Consider the following 17,396-nt stretch of genomic DNA (forward strand, 5'->3'; position numbering starts at 1 on the left):
ATGTGCAGTTTTTTTGTTGATGCGAGGGTCTAGCGTTCGACGAGCTCTGCCCCTGCGTTCGTGGGTTAGCACAAATGACATCTCCACCCCCACCCCTTGATTTGCTCTGTTCCGGTCTTCGTGCCAATGAAACTTGCTAGCTATAAGTGTCTTCAATCATCAGTATGCGTGACCACTATGCGTCTCCCGTTCGAAGGGTTACATCTATAAATATGCATGCATTTGCATATTTATAACCGTGATTCTTTCGAATTGTCAAACGTTATCCATGGACAACCCGAGTATGTGTAGATTGGGTTCATCAATGCCTCCCTGTTGTTCTCCGGGTACACATCCTCGCTGCTTATTGCCGAGACGTGTATCAGGAGAACAGCGGGGAGGTGCTACCGAAATTTTGCGTCGGATCCGGAGCAGAGCATGGGAAAATGAACCCAATCTACAGATGCTCGGGTGGGATTAGGACCTATCTTTACCTATTAGCGTCTAGGTTACATGGACGTAATAAAAGTGACAAACTCCATTAACTGATGAATATATACATGCTGATTTATATATATATTTCTTATGTGTCCAGTAGCTAGGCAAGACGACTGATCGTGCGTGGATGTACACCGGTCACACTAGTCAGAAAGACATGACCACTGAATGGTTAACAAAAACCAAGGGGTTTCTGAGAGCCGCATTTGCAAATGGCCAGAGTACAACATGGTGCCCCTGCGGCGGGTGCAACAATTAGCACAAGAGGACAGAGGATGAAATGGGCAAACACCTGCAGAAGTGGGGTTTTACGCCAGATTATACGGTGTGGACATTTCATGGCGAGTCTGCCCAACGTGCCAGAGCTGAGGTGCTTCGTCGTTGCACTGACGAGCATGGTACCGGGATGCAAGACATGGTGCAAGACTTTGATGATGCTCGGGACTCGGACGATGAGATGGAGGAATCTGGAAAGGCCTTCAATGAAATGTCGGAGTCTTCAAAACGTCCTCTCCACGAGCACACCGAGCTTTGTTAGCTGGATGCCATCTCACAAATAATGGCTCTGAAGGGTCAATTCAACTTGGGCAGAGAATGCTATGACACAATTATGACAATATTTGGACGTTTTCTACCCAAAGGCCATGTACTACCTGCAAACCTGTACCAGTCAGACAAAATTCCCCATGCTCTTAAGATGCCCTATGAGAAGATACATGCCTGTGAGAAAGAATGTGTCTTATTTAGGCTTCAATATGCGGACTTGAACTATTGTCCCATTTGCAATTCATCCAGGTATGTTGTGGTAGACAACGGTATGGGTGAGAAGACGCAGACCAAAATCCCCGTTAATGTTCTTCGGTATATGCCAATCGTACCAAGACTTCAACGTCTTCTCATGGTCGAAGAGACGGCAACACAGATGACATGGCACAAAACGGGCAAAAGAACCCAACTAGATGCAGATGGGAAGCTGATGATGGTGCACACAACGGACGGTGAAGCATGGAAGAGCTTCGATGCATTACATGATGACAAAGCGGCAGATCCGAGGCATCCTCGAGTCGGCATCAACACAGATGGGTTCAGTGTGTTTGGTCTGACGGCAGCCCAATATAGTTGTTGGCCCGTATTTGTCTTTCCACTCAATCTCCCCCCGGACAGATTATGCAAAGAAAGAACATTTTCCTGACGTTGATAATTCCAGAGCCCAACTATCCGGGGAAGAATATGAATGTGTACATGCAGCCGCCGAAGGACGATTTGCAAGAAGCCTGGGATAATGGGTTCAAGACATACGACGCCTTTAGCAAACGAAACTTCATAATGCATGTCTGGTACATGTACTCGACACATGACTTGCCGGCGTATGCGCTATTCGTTGGCTGGTGTGTGCATGGAAGGTTTCCGTGCCCCACATGCAAGGGAGCTGTTGAGTTTCGTTGGCTTCAGGCCGGTCACAAGTTTTCTTACTTCGACATGCATAGACCATTCCTGGATCCTAACCATAAGTTCAGGAAAGACAAGAAGAACTTCATCAGAGGTAGAGTTGTCAAAAACTCTGCACCACCTGCGTTGACAGGCCAAGAGACACTAGATCAGTTAAACGCTCTCGAGCCAGATCCAGAGTGTCCAGGGTATTTCAAGGGGTATAATTCGAAACACGCCTGGACTCACAAGACATGCTTGTGGGATCTGCCTTACTTCAAAGACCTCCTTTGCCCACACAACATCAACGTGATGCACACTGAGAAGAATATCGCCGAGGCACTTTTTGGTACGTTGTTCGGCATAGATGGGAAGTCAAAGGATAATACTAAGGCTAGAGTCGATCTGGAGGCGCTATGTGATAGGCCGTTACAAAACATGAAAGAACTGGAAGGAAAGCAGAACTGGACGAAGCCAAAGGCATGGTTCAATCTTGGAAGGCCAGCTATGAGGGAAATTATCTTGTGGGTGCAACAGCAGTAGATGTTCCCCGATGGGTATGCAATGAATCTAAAGAGGGGAGCGAGTCTTGATAAATTGAAGATATTTGGTCTCAAGAGTCATGATTGGCACATATGGATTGAGCGGGTAATGCTGGTGATGTTGCGTGGCTTCATCCCTGAGGATGAATGGCTAGTACTGGAAGAGCTGAGCTATTTCTTCCGTGTTCTTTGTGCGAAAGAACTATCGCCTGGCCTGCTAGAAGAAATGGAAGAGTTGGCACCGGAGTTGATCTGCAAGTTAGAGAAGATCTTTCCGCTGGGCTTCTTTAATCCAATGCATCACTTGATTTTGCATCTCCCAACCGAGGCAAGATTGGGGGGGGGCCAGTGCAAAATCGTTGGTGCTACGCCACTGAGAGGATGCAGAAGACGCCATGAGCAAAATGTAAAAATAAACGTAGAATTGAAGCATCGATGACTAAGGCATTCATTACTGAGGAGGCGGCAAACTTCGTGACAGCACACTACGAAGCCAAAAATCGTTACTTGCATAATCCGAAGCCTCGGTACAATGTTGACGAACCTAAAAAGGGTGGATCCAACCTCAGCCTATTCAAAGGGGATCTCGCACCAGCCGGTGCTTCTAATTCCTTAACGTTGGATTACGAAGAATGGCAGATCATTTCGTTGTATATCTTCACCAACCTAACAAAAGTGCGGCCATACATTGAGTAATTCTCGGTACATTGTTTCGCAACTTCTAATTCCTTTGAACTACTCTTATTCCCGGATAAATTTGATACAGTCGATACGTCGCCATATTCTCATATGGAGCGGTGATCCAAAAGGATTCCGTCGAAGAGTATGAGCTTCTGGCAAAGCATGGACGTGCCTATCCCGGTTTCATCTCTTGGTTCAAACAAATGGTAATTTCCATTAGACAATTTCATTTCTTTGTCTAATTTGTGGCTAATGCAATAATCCCTATCATATTAAACTTGTAGGCTAATTCAGAGCTTATGGACGCCGAATTGAGACAAGTCGCTAATGGTTTTGACTATAAGGTCCGTTCATTTGACAAATACGACATCAACGGGTATCGCTTTCGTACCTATGGAAAAGAGCTATCTATGGCCGACCGAAGGTCTAAAAATTGTTGTGTCTCTGCTATCGGCGAAGGAGATACCGAGTATTATGGAAGAGTTGAAGCAATTTATGAACTTCAATTCTATGGTGCAAACCCACCAAACGTCGTAGTCTTCAAATGTTATTGGTTCCAACCGAAGGAGACTAGAAGGACTCATGAACATATAGGGCTAGTGGAAATCAATCAAAGCACCCATTTGGATGTTCCCGATGTCTATATTATGGCTCAACAGGCAACCAAAGTTTTCTATCTACCGTGGGCCTGTCAAAGTGATCCTAATCTCAAAGGTTGGGATGTCGTTTATGAAGTTCCGCCACTTGTTAGACCACCTCCCCCTAATGAAGATGATTATGCACCTCACATTAACCCAGACACATATGAAGGAGAATTCTTCCAAGAAACGCGTCTTTACAAAACACGTTTCAAGAACCGCTCTACTTCACCCCAGAACATTGAAGTAGACAGCGACAGTGAACCCGACTTCACCCCTCAGCCGAAACAAGAAGAGCCTGAACTAGAAGAGGTTACTGCTGCGGATGACCTGTCAATGCTTGACAGATTACGTAGAGGTGGCCTTCCACATTATGATGATGCATTTATTAATGATGATGATGAGCATGTCATTACTGATAGTGATGATGATGATGCATTTATTGATCCTGAAGCATTTATTGAACCAGATTATGACTAGGTATTCAATTTTTTTATGTTGTACTGGATTTACGTAGTTACTTGTATGATTGTATGATTTATACAGATACTTGTATATTTTTGTTCCTTTGTATTATTGTTTCTTATACATAGTGCCATGGTCTTGATGTCCGTCCCCGTCGGCCCTCGCCCGCTTTATGATTCAGATGTGCTAAATTCTCTTTCATAACTATTTGTTGCATTTCTCATTTATGACAATTATGGCCATCAAGTTGACATAGAGATATTTTAATCTAGGAGGTATGTGAACCAGAATTTGAAACTGACCCTCTTGTTGAGAAGTTAAATTTAGTTGAAAAAGAAAATGAGTATTTGAAAGAAAAAATTAAAAGAATTGAAGAAGAGAAGATGACATTGGAGTTGTATGTTGCCGATGTCGTCGATGATCACAATATGAAGATGAATGCAATGCGCTTGAAGATGGACGGAATGCGCCTAAAGCTTAAGAAGATTAGAAAATATGCCATTGATAATGAGGCGTGATATCATTATGCCGTTGGATCAATCTTTACCTTAGTGTAACATCCCAAAATTCTATATTTTGGAATGATATATTAAATAAATAAATAGGATTGTTTGTTTGATTGTTGTGTGATGGATTGTGTGAAATTATTTTATTTTCACGAGAATTCAAACCTTTTGAGTTCTTGTTTAAAACTTTTTCTAATCATGTTATAAAAGTTGGGTAACATTTTGTCCAATAAAGAAAACTATGGTTGGGGAAGTTTATTCAAGAAAATCAAAGGGCTTTAATTTTTGTTTGACTCTTTTTGAACTATTGGAAACCACAATCACAATTTTGGAGTGAGAATAAGATGACTTTCTCAAATGTGGTGGATGAATATTTCATATGGAGTTTGTTTGGATTTTGTCACGACCGGATTTTGGGATATAAATTCCCAGAAAAACGGCCTGTGTGCTCACCAGCCCCAGGATTACTGTTAGCTGATGAGGTACCAACTTGATACAAGAATTCCAAGCAAGGAACAAAAATATGTAGTACAAGACCATTTAGGTCTGGGAGTACAACACTTGGTTTTCTAATAGTTGAGGGCGGAAGCGGTTGGAAACATCTGCGTCTATGGGACTCCATTTCCCACAAGAACAGCTGACCAGGATAACTCCTATCTTCGCGAGGCTGCAAACGTCAACAGCGTAGGTTCCGAGGGCGTCACCGCGATGCATACCTCCACGCAAGGCAATCTGGCCAAGACAATAGCCAGGGACAAGCCAGTGAGTACGTTTGAATGTACTCGCAAACATTAAGAACACGGGTATAATATGTCCAACATACTCCAGATTTAATAGACGATCATACATCCGTCACGAAAATATACGAGAAACCATGATGCACACATATGGATAAAAATATACCAAAATAAAATACTGGGTGCCAAACGAGTGTCTGAATGACTCCTCGAGCGGGAAATGCAGAATAGTAATGCTGGTGCCAAACGAGTGTCTGAAAGACTCCTCGAGCGGAAGATGCAGAAATAATAATGCCGCAGTCGGGCGTCGGGGCGACACCACATAAAGGGCTTATAAAAGATAAATGAACAACAAGCATGCCGCAGTCGGGCGTCTGAGCGACACCACAGAAAGGGCTTATACGAGAATAATCACAGTGAATATCCAGGAGGTAGAACCATCCCAGGGATACTCAATAAAAATGCATGATATAAATGGTTAGTCCAAAACAATAAAGATCACAATACATATGTGCCATAATCATAAACAATATTTAGTACAGTCGTTTCTCCATCCGAAAACCGATAATTTACTCAAGCCGTATCTCCATCCGAATACCGTTACTGAGCTCTAGTTAATCCGTTCTCCATCCGAATACCGTTACAGAATTCTAGTTAAATCGTTCTCCATCCGAATACCGTTATCAAGATTTAACCCAGACTGTGGTCCTATACTCAAGAACATGACTATCCAACAGGATATATCCTCTGCAGAGGGAGTACCATTTTCCACGAGTAACGGGATTACTCAGTCCCTCAGGACTAATTCCGTCTACGGTCTTTTGATTGAAAACACGCCTGACCTGCACACACCAGCTTAACTCACCAGTGCCTGGAATCACCCATGACACCTGCCAAGCAAAACTCTAAGTGGGGAGGCTACAACCTCGACGTAGCATGGGATCACAAAATTTATACCGCACGCAAACTGGGGAAGCTATCCCCTTCGGCTACAACCGAAAACACCCATGCCCCCGGACCGAATGACAGGCTTTAATCCGTGGCCACGGGACCTTCATCACGGCCTCTCTGTACGGTGTGTGCTTTGGAAAGGGGTTGACAACCTACTGAACCATACCCTGTCCCCTGCAGGGACAAGTGGTGGTACCGACAAAAGGAAGCTACTGAACAAGACTCGGTCTACAACCGATTCAGGTGATCCAAGTATCCACCAACAATATTACCACTAGTGAAATAAATCACCACTCCTCGAGCCTCACCATGCTATGCCGGGCATACTCGTCACAACGAGGGATTAGGGACAAGCTCGTGTCTACCCAAGACCACGACTTTCCCGCTTCTTACCGGTGTGCAAGAGAAGCTCACGAGGGCGATCCAAATCCTCAGGGTATCCATTGCTGGCCACAAACAACTCCAAAGTGCACTCATGCACGAGACTACATCGATACATAAACTGTCACTTATACTCCAAGACAAAAGGTGCTGTGATCGTATCCAAACACCACAACAAATATTATGCCAGAGTTTAGAGATGCTTGCCTTCAAGAGTATGCAAAGGATGCACTTATTGGAAGCTTTCCTCTTCCTCCAAAAATTCCTATTTTGCAAAATACACAAATACAAATATTTCAAACACAGTACCAAAACCTGTCTCAAATATTTTTGAAATAAATCTTAAAATAAACTAGATGAAATTTGAGAGAGGTAGGAAAAAGAATCAACTCATTTGGAGTTTTATTTTAAAAGTTATAGCCAGTCAAAGTTTGGTCAACTCTGTTTTTAAATAAAACCAGAAAAAGGAAAACGTTTCAGCAGAAATACGCTTTCGCAGCAGAGAGACGTACGCGGGGGTTTGCGCCTCCACTTAAACAGAGAGAGGGCGCTGCGCTGGTCGCTGACAGTGGGTCCAGAGGGCCCACTAGTCAGGTTTGACTGGTCTCCCTCTCCCTCCCTTTTCTGTGCCCGAACGGTGGCGAGGCTCCGGCGATCGCCGGCGACAGACGGCGGCTCCTCGAGGGCACCCAAGGGCGGGAATGGGACGGCAAGACCGAGGCGGTCCCCGGGGTGGTTGCTGGGTCGGAGGAGGTGGCAGGAATCGCCGGCGGCGAGCTACGCGGCGGAGGGAGGCTACGGTGGTGAAGTGACTTAGGTGCTCCGGTGGTCTCCGACCGCAGTTGGGTAGCTGGGCAGTTCCCCAAGACTTCGGGGAAGTTTCTGGTGGCGCTGGATTGGCAAAAGGGTGGCCGGCGGCGATGAATCGCGCTGGGGCTTAGCGGCGGCCGAGCTGGCCGGAGTTGGGGAGGACGGCCACTACAGGCCGATCTACTGCGCGGGGAGCTCTACGGGGGAAGTCTGATGTCGCGTGAGTGCTCGGAGGGGCTCGGGGACCCTTTATATAGCGTGACGAGGCTGGCTCCGCGGTGGCAGCAGATAAGATCGCCGGCGACCGCTTTCCTGTAGTTGCAGGGCATCGTGGCGGCGACGAACGCGCTCCGACGAGCGGGGGGATAAGCACGGCCTGTGCTCCGGGGCAACTGTCGTGCGCTGGTGGCTTGGGCGGCGCCGTCCGCGGCGGAATCCGCTGCCGACGCCGGGGTGCCGCCAAGGGCGCGGCCAGCGGTGCAGCAGGACGCCAGAGGGATCGTGGAGCAGGGGGGCGGCTAGTGCGTGGCTCAGCGATGCAGAGGGAGCCAGGGTCGGGTCGCGTCGAGCGCGGCAGTGCGGCGTGTCGGCGTAGTGCGCGCGCGTGCAAAACGTGCGCTCTGGGCGCGCCCAGAGCACGCACGGCAGGTGCTCGACGGAATGCCAGCGTGGTCTAGAGCGCGAGGGTGGAGCTGGCAAAGCACAGATCGAGGGTAGGGGTGGCTAGGCACTCTGTGGACAAGGTTGATAGGCCAGGGGTTCAAGTCCACAATGCAAACCAGAGAGCTTGCCAAAACTGACGGTGCACCCCAGGTGTTCGACAGAATGTCAAGTGCACTTAGGCAACTCTTGGAGTGGCCAAAGTCTCCAGATCAGTGTCTCTTTAGATACAGGAGATGGTGGTGAGATTAGTTTGGCAAAAACAGAAAGTTGATAGTGCAAGTTTTGCAAAACTCCAGTTTTGGGCAGAAAGGAAAGGGGTTTAGAACATGCACTTCAAAACCTCCAATGAGCCCAATCTCCTGGACTTAAGAGTTTGGTAGGGAGGGCTACAAGTAGGAAAAAGCTCAGGGTCATTAGAGCAAGGAAAAATATGGTTGCAGTACAAATCACCAATTTGGACCAGAATGCAAAAGAGGTTGATCCACTCAAATTGTCCAAAGAACATCATTGGGTTTTTGCTTGAAGATGAATTGTATGCATCCACTGACATCTCCAAACACTTGGAAGAATTTTTGAAGAAATATTTAAATGGGTTGCAGTGCAAAAGTGCCTACTGGACCAGATTGGAAAAATTGGTGTAGAGCTCAAAGTCTCCAATGGCCAGAAGGTATCTTTGAATAAAAGTGATGTGGAAACATCACATGACATCCCCAAATTTTGGTGGAATTTTTAAAAGCATTTGTCATGTGGTCGTAGTGCAAATAGGCCCCAAATGCAAAAGGAATCATTTTAAAGAAAGAAAGCTTTTTGAATAAATAAATCTTGCAACATTTGAATCCACTGAATAAATAATTGTTTTATTATAGAGAGAAATCAAGTCCAACAATACCTTTGAGCGTTTCTCCCACTAGAGGCAAAAATCCAATATCACAAAAGGCAAAACTTGACAATTGGGAAAAGTTTTATTTCCTGGCAATATTTTAATAAACAAAACAAGGCCAAAAAAATTTTTGGGTGTCACAGATTTTGGAGTTCCAATTGAAATATGATATTATTTGGAGTTTTACTGTCGTTTAAATATTTCCAAATTATTCAAATAAAATTTAACGAGAGGAGATAATGTGACTTCTCCAAAAATATATTTGAAAATATTTAATATGGCACAATTATAATTTTGTGAATTTGCAGAACTCTAAATAATATTGAGAATAATGTAAACATTTTATTTTTCTGTTGTAAGTAAACTTTTGTACACGTACTGGACCAAGTCCATCTTCCTCTTGTTCATTTGTAATTTTTTTTTTGAAAACCCACAGGTTATTTGCTCCCTCCAAACCAAATTGGTCTTGGCCCACTTATTCCCTCTCTTGCCCAGCCCACCTCATCTTCTTCTTCCCCATGCGCATCTACAGAACCTAGAACGTACAGAGAACAACCATGGATGCCTCCACCTCTTCCTCCCCTCCTCTTCCTCTCCCTCGCCCAAAACCCCTCTGAACGGATCCCCCACTCCGCCCTAACTCCTTCCCTTCCGTTACCCACACTAAACCGCGCCCTAATGGCCACCTAGAGCGCAGTAACGTTCGCCATTAACGCCATAATGTGGACGAACGCCCCTGCTCGAATTCTGACCTCCCCTGCTCTTATAAAAGGTACCCAGACGAGAGCCTCGAAGCCACTCACTAGCCCATCCGAACACCCCTCTCTGAACCTCCTCCTCTGCGAGCAATTGCTCGTCGGAGTTCGGCAACTCCGGCGGCCGCTCCACGCCGCCACGGGACAAGTCCGAGCCTGTGATCTTATCCAAAGGACTACCCTTGTCGACCTCTTCGCCGTTCTGCTACTACTTGACGTTGGGGGCCTTCTTCCTCAACTCCGGCGACTTTTTTCCCCAACTCCGGCGACTAACTCCGGTGAGCACTGTGTAAATCCCGTAATTGTTTTTCAGAAAAATACTCAAATTCGGAAATTCATATCTCCTAGACCGTAAGTCCGAATTCGACAAATTTTATATCCACGGATTCATTGAGACACGAAGTTTATCATGAGACAAAAATATTTCACTTTTGGTAAATTAAATTTGACACAAATTTAAAATTTGTATTTGAGTATTTTTTGCTATATCTATTAATCTGTAATTCTTTTGAAAATGTTTCCTTCAACAAAATTGATCCTTCGGTCCATATCTTGCTGTTAGAATTTTTTTCCTAATTGTTCACCTATGTCTAGCCACTGTTTCAACCTTAACACTTCATATAGTTTTTCTTTTATCGTAATTCAATTTCATCATTAGTTTAATTTGATTCTTGATTCAACTTTCTTGAGAAGATCATTAGGAACCTCTCTGGTCATATGTTATCATTATACAAATTTAAACTTCACGAGATGTTACATACATTTTGTAACATAAATCTTTGTGCCACAAACTCCATCTACCATTTTCATTATAGACTTTGTCGTAAAACCTTGCCTCACAACTCTTCAGCCCCTGATCTTCACTTTGACCCAACCCTAGAACAAAATCTATATCATATTTTCATTCTTGATCTTATCTCAACCTGTAACCAAGTCCTAACAACTTATGTAGGAATGTTTTTTTATTTTGTATTGTAATTTGAATATTTTATTTGGATCTTTATTTGAATGTTGTTGTGTGTTAAAGTACTTTCTTATATCGTTAGATATATCGTAACGAGAAGGAGAGACGACTCAATATAATTTTTATCTTCATCAACAGTACAAGGCAAGTTACATCTTGATCATGCCCTTTTATACCTATGTTTTATATATGCATTTAGTCCTTCGATGTAGGGTTTGCATGAATATGTTAGTTGGCTATATTATAAACCCAGTAGTGCAATGAGGTAGGTCTGAGCCTTTACTTCTTTGTCGCCAACGTTGTAGGGATTTTTGTTATGCCATTGTAGACGGGGATTGGTATGTGAGATCATGAAAGTTGCGAGTGATATAATAATTAAGGGCAACCTTAAGGCGGCAACATTAACACACATCTGGGTGGATTGGTAAGGGGCACCCTAGAGCAACCAGTGGACTTGCCCGGGCACCCTGGAGAAACCAGTGGACTTGCCCAGGGGATCCCGGAGTACCCGTGTGATCACCCTATGGACTGCCACTCAGACTCAAAGGGATTCATCAATTTTTCATGACTAGAAGCTTACCTGCACAGCCACAAGCTATTACGGGCTCTGGCTTAGTTGAGTACGTTGTGTGACCTCTTACAGTGGTAGACTAGCAGATGTAGTTATATATGTAGGTGCACCGGTCCTACCCAGGGTTAAGAGGGAACACTTCAGAAAGACTATGTCTCGATCTTCCGGCTCTCAAACACCAGGCAGTGCGAGGACTGCAAAGGAGGTGATCGAGTCTTGTGGGGAAAAGTGTGCAAAACTCTGCAGAGTGTAAAACTAACCGATTAGCCGTGTCCCCGGTTATGGACAATTTGAGCATCTGGAAAGTGGGAATTGAGCGATCTCATCACTCTTAATTAATTTAATGGGTTTTAATGAATTTGGGTATAGATTGAATGGAGCAACCATCTCAATCATATTATGATGAATTATGTAGTAACAATATGATATTCTTTTGATGATAGGGAAAAATCAGCTTTATGCAAATTAAATTTAGAACCATCCACCAGCCATATTGCATGTATAAATAGGACATTTATTCATCTCTTGTGGTGTGACTTACCAGTACATTCAACGTACTGACCTACACGGCTGCAACATATTATGTTGCAGGTATTATTCGACGAGTAAGTGATACGATAGGGTTACGGTCCGCACTCAACTTGCAGATGGCGTTGATGGGACTCCACACCCGTTTGCCTGTTTTCGCTGAGATTCTTAAGGTATATATCAGTTTTTTTTACTTATACATGTGATTGCACTTTGATATATACATTGATGTACTCTGTGTGCTCGCATACCGATCCAGGGATAGCACAGATACACAGAGACTTGACCGTTTGAGGTCGGGTCGCTACACTTAGTTGTGATCTTCATCGCATTTGTTGTGATGAGGGTAAGTTTTCTCTAGTGTTTTGCTTAACAAATGCATACTTAGCTTACTTTCCTCCTAAATGGCATAACTACCCAAGTTAGACAAAAAATGAGCTATACTTAGCTTTCTTTCCTCAAAAATGTCATGATAATCATTGTTACCTCCAAAATGATATAGACTTACCTTACTTTCCTCGAAAATGACATAATAACCGTAGTAAGCTCCAAAAATGACCTATTTACCTAGCTTAGCTCTAAAATGACCTACACTTAGAAAAAGAAAGAGAAGAAAAAATCTTCTTCTTCTTCCTTTTCTTCCTCTTCTTCTTCTTCTTCTTCTTCTTTTTCTAGATAGTCTTCTTCTAACTTGCTTCTTTCCCAATTTGCAGATTTGCTTTATTAGATGAGGAAGCTTGCGTTGACGGAGTCTACTCTTCTCTTTATGCTTCCTTCTTGTTTTGATTTTGTACGATGAACAATGTCAAACTTGCTACCTATATATATGTGTGTGTGTATATATGTGAAATTCTGTCAAATTGAATGGTTTCAAGAAAAACAGAAAAAACAGGGGCTATATAGACTCTTTGCCGTGAGCTGGTTTAACCCCATAGAAAAATGATGACCCAATAGATACCATTAGTCCCCTGTTGAACCGCCAATGCATTCATCATTGTACTGTCTCCATTGTCAGACTCCGGTTTACAAATAACAAACTCCGGTTTAACAATATGCTTACATCCTTATACTGCTTTATAGTTGTCCACTGTGAATCTTAAACCGGAAATAATCATGTTTCAGCTTCTTATTGCAATGGCCAAGCAAGTCTATGAGTGCAACTGGGTTCCTTCTCGAGTCACCGAAGATCAGTTAAATAAATGCGTTGCAACGGGCGCTTTAGCCAAGAAAGATGTCATCCACTGGAGGGCCCCTGGCCCAGAAAATCCTCCTACACCCAAGGACGGAGAGATAGTCGTGTTTGCTGACCATCTGGGTCGAGGTTTTAGCCCTCCTGGTTCAAAATTCTTTCGAGATGTGCTGGCTAGTTTTCAACTTCACCCTCAGGACATTGGTCCAAATTCTGTAACCAACATCTGCCACTTCCAAGTCTTCTGTGAAGCTTATCTGCAAGAGGAACCTACAGTCGAACTGTTTAGGGATTTCTTTCACTTAAACCGTCGCACGGAGTTCACGGATGGACCCAATACTGAATTGGGTGGAATGGCGGTTCAGAAAAGGAAGGAAGTACTTTCCCTCATCCCAAGCTCCACAGTCACCCGAAAGAATGGAACCAGCCTGGCTTTATTGCAAGGATACCTCTCCAACTGATGAAAACCCCCTGCCGGGTTGCCGCCTTGAACACCTTAGCAATACGCATCCTTTTTCTCAGAGGTTAACAGCAAAGGAAAGGGCCAACTATGCCCCTCAACTATCAAAGCTCAGAGCCTTCATGGCGAACGGTTTAATAGGTGTTGACCTTGCTCGTTGTTGGATAAGCTGGAGTATTCTGCCCTTAAGCCGGCGCCCCGGTTTGATGTGTGAGTATACTGGGAGTTTGAAGGATGCTCAACGACACATTGATATTCAGCTTACAGATGCGGAAGTTACTGAGGCTGTAAAAAAGATGTTGAATGAACTGGAGGCTGTCTGTGGCCAAACCGGACTAAGCCCTTTTTGCACCTTCAACAAACCGCCAGCTGTAAGAATCATATAACCTTTTTATCTTAAGTTGCTTCTGTCAAAATATTCTCTAAAAGTTTGACTATTTTCTGACAGGGTGATGATCCGTTCTGGAATAAGAAACCACAAGACAAACCGGCAAAACCACAAGACAGAACGGCCAAGCCACTTCGCCCAAAGACCAAGGTTGTTAAGAAACCTGCCAAGAAAAGGACCACTGCATCCTCCGAGCCAAATGCTGATGACGATGTGGGTAACCCAGAATCAGAGGTAGAACTTGACTCTCTTGGTTCATTTTTCGTACACCTCATTGACAATGACTATTATCAGGACGACGCTAAAGGCAGTCAAGCTGATGACGTAGAGGTAATCATTCTTTCCTCCGATTCAGATCCTCTGCCAACATAAAAAAACCGTCGAGCAAACCGGAAAGTAAAATTTTCTCACCCCCTTGCTTACTTGGACCCAAACTTTTTTTTGAAGACGCAGCAGCACGAGGCTCGCCGCACAACCCGGCACAGTGGCCAGGTAGTTACCTCCGCCGGTTTATCGAACACTCCTGTTCGGAAACGCCGATCAGAGGTCTCTTATACCCTTGACACTTCATGCCCCCAAGCAGGTTGTTTCCGTCAGCCTCTTAACCCGTCTGATTCAAATTATCAGGGTACTTCCCACTCATCTTCTGGCGAGTCATCAGCCACAAAGCTTCCACCCCTCAAAACAGTTCTTGGGTGAGCTATACACTTGTTTTTATCCTTGATGTGTTATTTTTACATACTATACTGATCCTCATGTTTATCTTTCTCAGCGCCAAGCCCAGACCCAGCAAGAAGGCTCGGTTGAATAAACCGGCTGATGATAACATGGCTGTTGAACCAGAAAAAACTCCAGATCCTAAAGAGACCGATGCTGACGCCATGCTTAATAATCCACCGCCTCAAGACCATGACTTGTTTACTGAACAAGTAGAAATTGACACTACAAGCCACACTGACAAACCGACCAGCCCGGTCCGTCCTGATGACAAATCGGCCAGTCCAGCTAAGGCTACCGACAAACCGCCAACTACCGTGAAAGCTGCTGATGATAGAGGATGATGTCATGATTACTGGCATTGGCCATACCACTCCTGGCAATCCTGTTGCTTTATCAAAGCATACTGCCAAGGGACGAGCTCTCTATTATTGGCAAAGGCAAATGGAACGCCGATTTGTCAAGCTATGCCCATCTCAATGCTCAAGACCTTCACTCTGGCTACTTGAACCGTCTGTACACCAGCCGTGACTATGAAGCCGGTTTGGTAAATTTGATGAAAGAGCGATATGAGGTAACTAATGCTCAACTCTGCTTAACTGTCTCTCTTGTAAATTCCAAATATCAACTCCAGTAGCCCCCAAGTGACGGTTTATGATACCAATCTGAACCGGGACCTAATAACAACTTATCATGCTTAACCTGCAGTGGCCGGGCTATCTCTTTAAGATGAACCGGTATGGCAATATTGTATCTTTCACTGGTGTAGCCCCCAAGGGCCGGTTTAACTTTGTAAAGATGAACCGGGACTATTAAAGGACTTCCCAAATCAATACTTTTGAGCAAACATACATTAGCCCCCAAGTGCCAAGAGTAATACTTGTATTGTGCTTGGGACTTGCAAAAATTTCCGAGAACAAGCAAATATGCATTAGCCCCCAAGTATCAAGTGCATAACTTGTTATGTGCGTGGTACTTCAAAGATGTAGCATCAACTCATTATACTTCTGTCTGTTATAGGCTGAACTAAGCAAAAAGGAAGCTCAAACCGCTGAGCTGCAAGAGAACATCAAATCCCAGCAAGCCGAAACCGCCAAGGCAAAAGATGAGCTGACTAGCGCTTTAGCCGCTATGGAAAAGCTAAAGGAAAATTTCAACAAAGAGCGTGAAGATTGGAACACGGAAAAATCCGCTTTGCAGAAACGAGCCGAGGACCCAGAAGCAGCTCTTAAACCGGTGGTAGATGAGCTGACTGGCGTAAAGCGGCAGATACATGCCATGACTGCTGCTGTGTTCGGTAAGCATCCTTGCCTTATACTTTCAACATATCTTTCCATGCATTGCCGGTTTACTGATGTTTGTAACGATGCAGGAACTCGCATCAGTCATCTGGGCTCTGATGTACAGAAGAAACTGAAGGCTGCTTACACGCTGATAGAGCAATTGTATACCGGCGTGCAACGAATCATCTGCACCGCTTCTCACAATAAGCCGCCCCCGACGTTAATCAAGGATACCTTAGACAGGCTATCTATGCTGCCTGCCCGGGTAGAAGAACTAAAGAGATCTGCTGCAAGGGCTGGCGCTTTGACTGCACTAACCCGGGCAAAAGCATGGGTGCCTGATCTTGATCCGGCGGACGTCATTAAAGGCTACCCAAGCTTAAAAGAAGACGGATCAGAATTTGGCACTGAAGATCTCCGCGCCATAAACCGGGAAGTTCGTCCACTGGCTTGTCAACTTGCTGAAGAGGCTAATCTTTTATTTTACCAGGCGAGTTACGACACCAACAACAAACGGGTTGCTACACCAACTCCTGAAGCTCAAAACCTGATCCCTCCAATCCGTAAGCACACTTATGCCCTTGACATTGAACCGTCCACCCTTATAAACGACAAAGCTGTGTTCCAAGCTTTAACTGGGATCGACTGGACAACTGTTGGCTTCCAGCCGCTGGGTAGAAACGAAGAAGATGAACCGGTGCAAGATGATCCGCAGCCGTCAGGTCAAGCTGGTGACCAACCATAATCCGGAGGCCGGTTTAGTTGTCCACGTGCTGCAATACTTATTTGAGAAACAATTATCCTTTTGGGCACTGAAACGCCTTGTAATAGGCTAGTTAAAAACACTTGGTCTGTTATGCCTTCGTGCATATTTATCTGCGACTGATGCTTTGCTAATCCGCCATGCTTAAGATATGATGTTCATAATCCATAGCAATTTATTCAAGCTATCCCTACAGATAAAAAGCTTAAAGCGCCGCGGCGGTTTACCACGGGGCGGGTCATAATGCCCAAATATATATATAACCAAGGTTTATAACCAAAGATGTAAAAAGATAACAAAATATGGAAATACGTGATACCTGTGACCTTGAGTCATAATGTTGGCGGACCAACTTTGTAGTTAGGGTAACAATCCTAATCCAGAGTATAAGTAACTCCTGTTATATGATGCTGGTTTACAATAAAACCATTCCGGGTTGTGATAAACACCGGTTTATTCAATACTGGTGACTTTGAGTCAAAACCAGACCGGGTTAAGAAACTCCGGGTTATAAGTGAGTATGTACTGACAACTTGTAGTTGACAGCCTAGCCGGGTTGATGAACACCGGTTTATCAAAAAACATCATAAGAAAGAAAAACTTGGAAAAAGCAAATGAA

At 44.4% G+C, this 17,396-nt stretch overlaps 1 long non-coding RNA gene across 1 annotated transcript; it reads left to right on the forward strand.

The window, feature by feature from the left end:
- Nucleotides 1–9,639: 9,639 nt before the first annotated feature.
- LOC120975668 (uncharacterized) lies at nucleotides 9,640–12,875 on the forward strand. Its single transcript, XR_006671427.2, has 4 exons — nucleotides 9,640–10,192; nucleotides 10,961–11,022; nucleotides 12,041–12,150; nucleotides 12,691–12,875. It is a non-coding gene; the product is annotated as an uncharacterized lncRNA (long non-coding RNA).
- The last annotated feature ends 4,521 nt before the right edge of the window (nucleotides 12,876–17,396 follow it).

This window comes from Aegilops tauschii, chromosome 3, assembly GCF_002575655.3.
Source record: "Aegilops tauschii subsp. strangulata cultivar AL8/78 chromosome 3, Aet v6.0, whole genome shotgun sequence".
Taxonomy (NCBI): Eukaryota; Viridiplantae; Streptophyta; class Magnoliopsida; order Poales; family Poaceae; genus Aegilops; species Aegilops tauschii.